Source organism: Equus quagga, chromosome 15 (genome assembly GCF_021613505.1).
Source record: "Equus quagga isolate Etosha38 chromosome 15, UCLA_HA_Equagga_1.0, whole genome shotgun sequence".
NCBI classification, from domain to species: Eukaryota; Metazoa; Chordata; class Mammalia; order Perissodactyla; family Equidae; genus Equus; species Equus quagga.
The window spans coordinates 69,695,790-69,705,722 of NC_060281.1; the positions used below are offsets into that span (position 1 = coordinate 69,695,790).

The window sequence follows — 9,933 nt, forward strand, 5'->3', positions numbered from 1 at the left end:
AGCGTCAGTTAATAACACCTTTCTTTCCTTAAAACCTATACTGTAATTAGGCAGGCCTGCGGAATGGCTAACAGAAGCCCTGTCAATTGAAATGGTTCATCTGTTTGGCAAACCACATAGAGAGAGACCTTTAAAGCAAGTGAACACGTCTTCTCAGCCTAGGAAATACAATTCAGATAGTGATCACCCAGCACTGAGATTTAGGAAGTGTCTCCTACTTCATTAGTGTGGAAGGACAGCTTGGCATTTGGGTCACTGTACCTTCCAGTTATCCAACAGTAGACAATTAAAACCTACGGTGATCACAGTCATATGCAGAAATGGAAACACTTATCAGATATGACCTGCTTAGTTTCCCTTCCACTTAACGGAGAATATCACTCAGTAGAGAATCATACGTATGGTAAGTTGTGAGATTTATATGTCCTTAAATTATTGGCTCAGGATCATGTTGGTAAATGACCAGCTTGTTAGAAGTCCACAAATGGCATCTCTGTTTAGTTGTAAGTGTGTTCAGCTCTAGCTTATGAAACGAGGCTATTTGGGTGATCCCCAGGGGGCAGCCATCCTGGAAGCTGCCTGGGCAGGAGGAGGACACAGGGAGAGCGGGGAGGGCGGAGCAGAGCCACCACAGCCCCATGCCTGCTGGCCGCCTCCTCCCCTAGAAGCAGCTCCCCTCTGAGGTTTCTCTGAAAGAGCTGTGTGAGTGCTGGCATCGTGCCTGAACAGCAGCCCCTCCAGTCAGGAGCGGGGGTGCTGGTGCTCCTGCCTCCTGGCCCGTGGTCTGTCCCCAGGTGTTGGCGTTCTGGCTATTAAGTTGCCCAGTTTCCCGTGAGGTCCAGGGCACACCCAGAAGGTTCCATATGGTTTCAGACCATGCATTTGCCCACCTTGGCCTCACAGCCCGCTTGGAGACACTGAAACAGACTTGCTTTCTTCCTGAGACATTTTCACACGGAAGGGCTAAGCATCCCCCCCTTCCAGTGTACAGACACTCGACATGGTTTTTAAATAGAAGCCAAACAGAAACTCTTAAAGTATGAGATAATCAGACTGTAGAGAAGGCAGTTAATAAATCCATCATGTGGGCCCCCAGTGACTGTAGACTTCCCAGACAGCCACATATCATGTTTCCATGTCTAATTGCCAGTCTCTCTAATCAAACTATTACAACCTTAATGGTAGGCTGTACATTCTTTCAGAGGGAAATGGCTGTCAGTGTTGAAGAATTGTTGATGGGCCTTGCATTTTATGATGGATAATGTCAGAGAATTACAGGAATGTGTAATGCATGGGGGGGGTGGCGCTCCTCCAGTGCTCATGATCATTTCTGCATATATCGCAGGGACACGAAATTGTTGCTTTTGTAAGAATTGCCTTCCTGTTAATTCTTCTTGGTTCTGTTAAACTAATCACAATTCTAGCAACCCACGACTACCCTGGAATGATGTAAAATGTATGATACCGTTTTGCTAGTGGATAGTTCATGATGATCTTTTTTAAAAGAAATTACTTTATAATTTTTTTCTGACTGTGAAGTAATGTATGTTCATCATTAAAGAAGCTTTTGGCAGTACTAAAATAGAGTTTTTAAAAAGTAAAAATCACCCATAATCCACCATCTAGAGGTAAATTCTTGTAAGACTTTGTTGTATATCCTTCTAGATATTTTCTCTAGTTATAAAATATATTTAAATATTACAAAAGTGGGATATTACATATTCAGCTTTTAATATACTTTTTTTACTTAACCCATCATAGACGTATTTCCTTGTCAGTAAATAGAGATCCGTGTTACCGTTTTTAATTGTTGCCTAATTTCGGTGTGCCATGCTAACCCCTTACTGGCAGACCTTCAGGTTACTTTCTGAGGTGGTTAGCTTGCAAAAAACGAGATGCTTTTTCTCATTGAGGTTTCTCCTGGAGTTTTCCTCTTTTAGCTTTTAGAGACATATCTGTTAAAAGAAGATGTGTGCTGCCTACCCAGTCAGAGAACAGGACCCCACAAAACGTCTCCATCCAAAGTTTCCACACTTGCACGAGTCCAAATTTAGTTCCGTTACCACTTCGCCAGAACATGCTGGACATGCTGCTATCCCCAAGGTCTGGACTCTCTCGTCTTAGCCTCCCGGTCACTGTGTCGTGGAGGTTCTATTATTATTCCTCGTGTTATAGGGGAAGACGCGGGGCTTAGGGAGGTTGCATCTCCAGGGGGGCCAAGTCAGTGTTGGGACCCAAGACGCTGACCCCTGGGCTAAGCTCCTAGCCACGCCTGTTCTATTAGTTTAGACGTTACCCTGATTCTTTGAGTGATTGGCAAACAAGATTTTTTTGTCACTTTAAAAAGTAAATTGCACCTTTTGCTTTCAACATTTTTTTGCTTCCATTTTTTAATGATGTTCATTCTTTTGACCAAAATGTTTCTGGAGTGATTGTTGAATGCCGACGCTTTCCTGAAATGATGTCCTTTTTCTTGATGCCCTAACTTAGGGATTCTCAAATAACTTACTAGTTGAATTTCCTTTTCTTTTTTTAACTTGTTGAATTTCTTAAATACGTGTACAAGTAAAACTCATAGGGTCCTAAATTTAAAGCAGTTTCTTTACCCAGGATTGCCGTGAATTCAGGATAGCAGTCGTCATTTTCAGAGAAGCTAAGTTTCATTTCTTGAGAGCAGGTATTTTGGATGGAGAGTTGATGGCCTAATTAGCCTTGGACCTTTTTTTAGCGTCTTGTAGAGTACTATAGATTGTTTCCAAGTAAGAAGTAGGTTTTCCTGTCCCTTAGGGCGCCTCGCTCTGCCTGCCTCTCTCATTCACTTCCCGGCATGGCCCTTCTCCAGTGAAAATGGGAGACAAAGGCCAGCAGAAAGTGCTTCCGTCTGCTTCTGTGTCTCTCTCTGTGGAAGTAACTGGAATTTCTTTGCTAACTCATTTCCATACTTAGATGAGGTTGAGGAAGTAGCTTAGTGCAGGGCTAAGGAAGCAACTTGGACGCATATTTATGTAACTGTTGACCAGTATTTACATGAAAATAACATAGCTAGCATTTATTGAGTGCTTACTATATGCCAGACATATGTTGCGTTTAGCTCTTAAAACAGCCCTATGTGGGAGATATTACAGTGGTTTAGGTGACAAGATACAGTTCAGATTTAACCCCAAACACAGTCTAACACCTCAAGACTTTGTCCATTCTGTCTCTATTATCCCATTGTGTTAGCAGATCCTCTTTGGGCCTTAGTTGCTTAATCTTGAAAGAAAAAAGTGTTGGAATAGCTGATTTTGAAGGCTTCTTCCACCTTCAGCCTTTTCTGAGTCCATGAATTTACTTAGGAAACCACCTCCCTGCTAGGAATCCTCTCTCCCTCTTAGACCTGGTCACTACGCTTGCTGCCTTCGTCCCCTGGCCAACCTTCGCTTTCCCCAGGCAGTGCTTGAGCTCCAGGCCACCAGGGCAGCACAGAAAGTGCCCACGAGAAAGTCACAGAGGTCCTGGTGCACAAAACGCAGAGACGCTGGGTCTGTCAGGGCCGGGCAGCTCCCGTTGGGCGATGGGCCTCTCAGAAGGTGCAGCGCGGGCAGGTGTCTGTTCGTCCATGGCCAGGGAGAACCATATGTGAAGCGGTTATAACTTATTCATGACCAGGATCTAAAATAGCTTGTTAATAACTAATTCACAGCCGCCACGTGAGTACTGGTGTGCTATTTTTTCAGATTCTAAAATTATTACCCTATTTCCACAGGCTTTGTGCTGAGTGAGAACGTAAGTCCACTTTTGATTGCCCAGGAACTGACATTTCTCATTTTTAAATGGCAGGACCCTTTCCTATCAAAGCTACTCCGTTTCTTTTCATCTAAGACATGTGGCCCAGGGGTACTTGGAAGTGTTGCTTCTGGCGTGTCAGAAAATCACAGGCTGAGGCCACGTTCAGGTCCGTGCTGCCGCAGTGCCCTGGACGAATGCAGTGTCGCTGTCCTCAAGGCCTCCGCTCAGCACCATTGTGAGGAGTGTCAAATTATCTGAAGCCCTTTCCGCAATGCCGGAGACCACATGCAAGGGGGCGGGAGGTGGTTTGCCAAGAGCAGCCCGACAGGGGGAACAAAGTGGGCAAGCCTCTGTGTGGGGAGGGGTGTGGCAGGTGGAGCGGCTGAGGGGACAGCGGAGTTGATGGAGCGCAGGGCCTGGAGAGGACCTGGTGTGGGACAAGGTGAGGGAGGGGCAGGCTGGCAGGGCATGGCCTCTGGGAACATGGGATCTGATCCCAGGAGCATCAGAGGGAAGTGAGATGGTCAGAGTTGTGTTTGACGATGAAAATGTAGGCAAGCTGGTGTGTGCACTTAGGAGAGAAGGTGAAGAGAAAGGCACGTGCTTCACGGGGGAAACGCTGTCTGGCTTCGGTTGCTCCTGACTGTAGCACCAGAACTGTTTCTGCAGCTGGTGTTTGAGCTGGGGCACTGCTTTTTGCCCAGAAACAGCCTTCTTGCTGACTCAGCCCCCTTAGGGCCCCTGACAGCCTGACCTTGGAGAGGAAGAGGGTGAGTGTGGCCCTGGCTTTCGGACTGGGCACTCGCCAGGATCCTGAGGATCAGGACGCACATGTGACAGGATGCAACCGTTTTCTTCCTTCCTAAGCCAGTCTAGCTGCTTTATGAAGGCGCTGACTGGGCCCAGAACGCCCCAGACTCACCCGCTTCCTGGCAAGCTTGCTGCTGTTAAAGGGAGAACCGTTGGGAAGTCTGTTTGCTGTACTGGGTGGTCAGCAGCGCCGCTGAGTTGCTGATGTCTAACCGGGACTGCGAGAGTGGCCGGGACTGCGAGAGCACTGGGTGGGTCCTGCATCTGCGTGAGCAGTGCGGCTCCAGGCCCATCCCTTTGCCCTGGGCTGGCGCTCGGCAGGAGGAACACTGCGTTCCCTTCCCCACTAAGAGGCTGCTGCCTGCACCTGGCTGTTTCTCCCCTCGGTTTCAGAGCGTTAGAGATCTGAGGCGTACATTTCAGAAAGCATCTGTGCTTCTTGGTGAAACTGAAGGCTGCCCCAGCCCTGCAGACCCTCTCCCGCCCGCGGCCCCTGAGGGCTGAGAGCAGCCCCACAGACGCAGCGTTTCTTGATTTGTGTCTTCTCTGGCCAGCAGGATCTTTTCCTGTTCCTCAGACGAGTCTTGTGGGAACAGACGACCTGTGTGATGGGGAAGCACTTTGTGCTCATGCAGGTAGAGACGCTGGTCAATAAAAGTACGCTGTCATTTGCACATTAATGCCCTGAAGAGGGGAAAGAACTTACTTTTGAATTAGGATGAGAGTGGACTTGAGCTCTTGATGGGCCTTGTCCTCACGCTGTGCAGAGCAGGCCCGGTGAGGTGGGGCCTGAACTTCTCCGAGAACCTTCATCAGAAGCCTGTTATCACTGGGAGACGGTGCCAGCCCCTCCCTGCCCTGGAGGCCGTCTTGGCCAGGTCTCCAGAACCCAGCTCTGTGGAATTGGGAATGGAAAGCCTTTTTCAAGTGTTAATTTTCTGACCATATAGAATGAACAGTAAAATTAACAGAAATTTAATACCTAGTGAATTTACCACAGAAAAAAACGTCTATGTGGCTTAACCTCCAACTTGCGGTCGAGGTCACCTGCTCAGCAGGTCCTCTGCCTTTGAGACATCCATTCCCGTTGCTTCTGCTGGAGTTCTTAGGGAGAAAACCTGGCGAGCTGTGTCCACTCGTGGGGGTGGGGCTTGCCCTCTGGCTGCCGCTGTGGCCTGGGCCTGGAAATGAGCCCCACTGTCCGCAGGCGGGCAGCTTCCCAGAGAGGAGAGGAGGGCCAGTGTGCAGGCCATGCTGCCTCTGGCTGAGTAAACAACAGTAAAATTGCCAGTGGCTCCCAGCAACGCTCAGAGACAGGATTGGATTGCCTCGTGGCAACGCTGCAATGCCAAGAGCCCACGGTTTGTGGTAGATGCCCTCTGACACAGAAAGCACAGGGTTTTGGAAGCTGTGCTCCGTGAGTGCTGCCCTCCATTACGGTTGACACGGCGAGAAGGGGTGAATGCCATTGCTCCGGCAGGATGCATTATTCACCTGTAGTAGACGCCTGCATTTCTACCTTCATCCGTCACGCTCACCCTTTAGGGAGGGGCCATGAATGTTCCTTCATGTCTCTGACTCCCAGTGTCTTAGAGATTCTGAATTAAGCCTCTCAGGACCAGGTCCTTCTCTTCCTCCAGATTACCTCCATCTCTCAGCTGTTCTCTTTGGCCTAAATGGGATGCTGCTTTCATGTCAATTTACTCCTGCCAACTTCCTGGAAGGATTAACTCCTTCCTGATTACATGTCATCAGGAGCGGAGGGTAAAAGATTAAAACATCACCTTCCTTTAAGCTGCAGCAGCTCTTTGTCCTGGGGAAGTCAGTCACGTTGTTTCCTTTTGAGCTGATGAGAAGATCATTTAGTAATTTGGATACTGTTTGGCGATGTGGTTTGTTTCCCTGGACCTCAGAGGACCTGTCTTGTTGGCATCTATCTCACAGCTGGAGAATGCCCTGCACACGTGGCGTCTCCTCGCTCGGGCTGTCAGTCCACATGGAGTGTGGCAGAAGGGGCCCACAGTCAAGCGAAATGTTACAGGTGGAAAGACCCTTGTCTCCGAGCATCAGCTCCAGGCGCGGTCCTCAGAGCTCCCTTACCCGCTTTGCACGTCATGTGCACCTCGTGTCCCTTCTTCTCAAGGCCGTCTGCCCGTGGCGATGGGAGGCTTCCTGGGCACGCTGTTCTCTCTCTCTCTCTCTCCCTCTCTCTCTCTCTCTCTCTCTCTCCCTCTCTCTCTCTCTCTCTCTCTCTCTCTCTCTCTCTCTCTCGTTACCTCGGAGAATTAACGAATTGCAGATTTAGTACAAGTCAAAGTCGTCGATTCACCGAGGCAGTTAGAATGTGAATACTCATTTAAATTGCATTTAAATTTGTTACAAATAAAATGAGGTGGCTGCAGAGCTTATATGGTCGCTCCCCTCCCTGCCCCGTGGTAGCTTATAGAAGCAAATGTTTATTCCCCGTATGGGCACACCTCGTTTTGCACTGTCAGTGCTGGAGGGAATTTTAGCGTGTCACGTTGTCTCTGAGCGAGCCGTGCCTGTGGATTAAGCTCTGAGGAGGCGGCCCATGGAATCAAAGGCTCTCAGCCCTGGAGACCTTGCCCTCCCTGGGGCCACGTCGGCACTCGATGGACTGGCACGTGGGGCCCACTGGTTAACGGGCTGACCTAGGCCTTCTGCTGGCCGGCACTGTGCGAGAGCATGGGATTCGGGAGAACAGGCCTGCGGTTGGTGCTGGGAGGTGGGGGACTGACTCACACTTCGTGCCATCACGAGGCAGTTAACTACAGTTGTGGGCAGGGCCTCGAGGGGCTAGGGGTGCATAACCTCGCCTAGTCTGGGGGCCAGGGCTTCTGGGAGGATGTGAGCCTGTGCTGACACCTCAAGGCTAAGCCAACGTCAGCTCTCGGGAAAGGAGGGCAGAAGGGAGGACTCTGTTCTGGGCAGGGGAGCCCACGAGAAGGCAGGGGGGTGGGAAGAGCATGGCCCGTGGAGGCCCTGGAGCACGCTGCGCCGTGGGGGCACCGAGGGCAGGGGAAGGGCCGCTCACGGGCTGCTCTGAGAACGGAGCAGCGGGCGTGGGTGAAGGCGTTTACACAGGCTCCTGTTTTTTGCATCACCCTGGCTGCTGTGTGGCCAGTGGACTCGGGCAGGCAGAGGGGAGGGAGGGTTATTTCAGTGATTCCGGTGCAGGGGTGATGGTGGCTTAGGAGTGGAGATGGAGAAAAGTGAATGGATCTGAGAGCTATTTTCAAAGTAGGATCACTTTGCATTGCAGTCAGATGCTGCGATGGGTTGTAAATGAGTAATGAGCCGCTTGCCTCAGGTCGCACAGCTGGTGCGTGGTGACAGCGCTTACTGAGAGGGGTCCGTTCTTTTATCATTCTAGACCCACGAAGTTCTGGATCAAATTTAAATTGTTCTTCCTCTTCAATGGTAAGCCTTTAAAATATGGGCTCTGCTTTTTCCATTAGCCAGCGGAATCTCGGATTTGAGTCTGTCCTTTTAAAGTAAATGACAAGGCATCTCTTCTAGAGGCCCCACTTCCAAAATCCATCATAGATCCTGGGAGTTAATGTTCCCGGTGAGACAGTGAAACTGGTGCCCGAGCGAACAACCCAGAACTGCTGCCGGGAAGTAAATGTAGGCATCTCCACTCAAAGCTCAGGAGGCAGACCCAGGTCTTCTTTCGTCTGACCCGCTGCTTTGTGAGGGAAGGAGCAAGGTCAGAGGGGCCCCTGCCCACAGCTTGCATGCAGCTCTCCCCAGCCACTCACCGACCTCGCCCAGGTCAGAGCTGGCTCCTTGGTTGAGGTCAGCGTCCTCCTCCGAGGCTGCGTGCTGACCAGATAGTATCAGGACCTCAGGAACCGTGGGCTCCATTTAGAAACCAGAATCTGGCCCCGCAGCCCTGCACAAGAAGCCTGTGGTTACGCAGAGAGAGGATTTCAAGGGCAGAAGCGTTTCTCACTCCTGCCACAAGGCTGCTTCCAGCTCTCCTGTGGAAAGCTCTGTTTGATGGGTGCTCAGCTCTGGCGTCCCTGGCAGCCAGATTTTAGGTGGAGTTAAAGGCCTGGGGAGATCTCCTCTGTGTTTCATAGAAATGATCGCTGTCACTTGTGTAGCCAGTCCCTCCTGTTGGATTGGAGGTGGTCTCCAGTCTTTGCTGACTCTACACTGCACTGTGAGACCCCTCTTGCAGCCTCATCTCTCACACAGAAGCTATTCCTGCCCTTTGGCAGACTCCTAGAGATGAAATTGCTAAGTCAGAGGGGTGGTAAGTCCTCAGGCTCTGGAGGCACTTTGCCAGCTTGCCTCCCGTAATAAGGCAGAGCGTCGACGCCCCCCAGGACTGCGCTGGCTCTGTCTCCCTGCTTTCTCTCATCGTCCTTCCGGAACTGACCGGAACCTGCTTTTGTTCTTCCCCACCCTGCTCCTTTTCAGGATGTGTCAGCGTTCACTCCCCCGTCTGTCGCTTTCTGTTTCCTTCTCTTGGTTTCTTAACTTGCCTTTGGAGTGGAGCTTGTGGCCTGAGGCGATGACAGGAAGCTTTTGTGTGTGAATGGAAGTGAGTGTCCTGAGTTGCAGTTGTAAACTATTCCTAGCTCCAGAGCTGGGGTGTAAATACGCTGCTGGTGATTGGTGTCGCCCTATATGGTGACAGCGCCCGGTGTGTTGTCATCTCCAGAACCATCCCTCACGCCATCCACAAATGCGCTCCATCCCGGAAGCCTTGGGAGGGGCGGTGTCTCTGGGGAGAGCGCTTGGCATAGGTTAGGAAGACTGCGCCCCGAGGCTCTGTGCTCACCAGAGTGATTTATAAGCGGATAGTCCACATTTTGTCCTTTGCATTTTTCAGTGCTGTGCAAGGCATCTTGAATTACTCTGGCGGCTTTTCCAGAAAGACCAATGGACTTCACCACATTTCTCGAGTTACAGTAAAGGCGGAGAATCTGAGGCCTGAGTGAGCGGCTGATGATTGATGACTGAAGCCATGATGGAGCAGGGGCAGGGCTTGGGGACAGACTCCAGCTCCTGCAGCCAGCACATGGCCCTTTCCCAAGAAGGACGTGGGGCTCCTTGCAGCTCTGTGAAATCCAGGGGGCTTCCCTGTGGGATTCTCCCCACCTCTTGCTCCTGCTCCTCACTTCAGCCAGCTCTAGATGCCCTTTCTAGGGAGAGTTCACCCCTCTCCCAGGCGCCAGGTTTCCTGTGAGGGGGCAGTCGGCGCCCACCCTGTGGGAGAAACCTCCCTAGAGTGATTTTGGGAGAGTCTGGTGAAGTCAGGCAGCGGGCAGAGAGTCTGGTGAAGTCAGGCGGCGGGCGGAGAGGCTGGTGAAGTCAGGCGGC

General features: G+C 50.9%; 1 protein-coding gene across 3 annotated transcripts in view; it reads left to right on the forward strand.

Moving 5' to 3' along the window:
• Positions 1–9,933, forward strand: part of CCDC92 (coiled-coil domain containing 92) — a 31,130-nt gene that overhangs the window by 15,729 nt on the left and 5,468 nt on the right. The gene's annotated exons all lie outside the window — the stretch shown is intronic.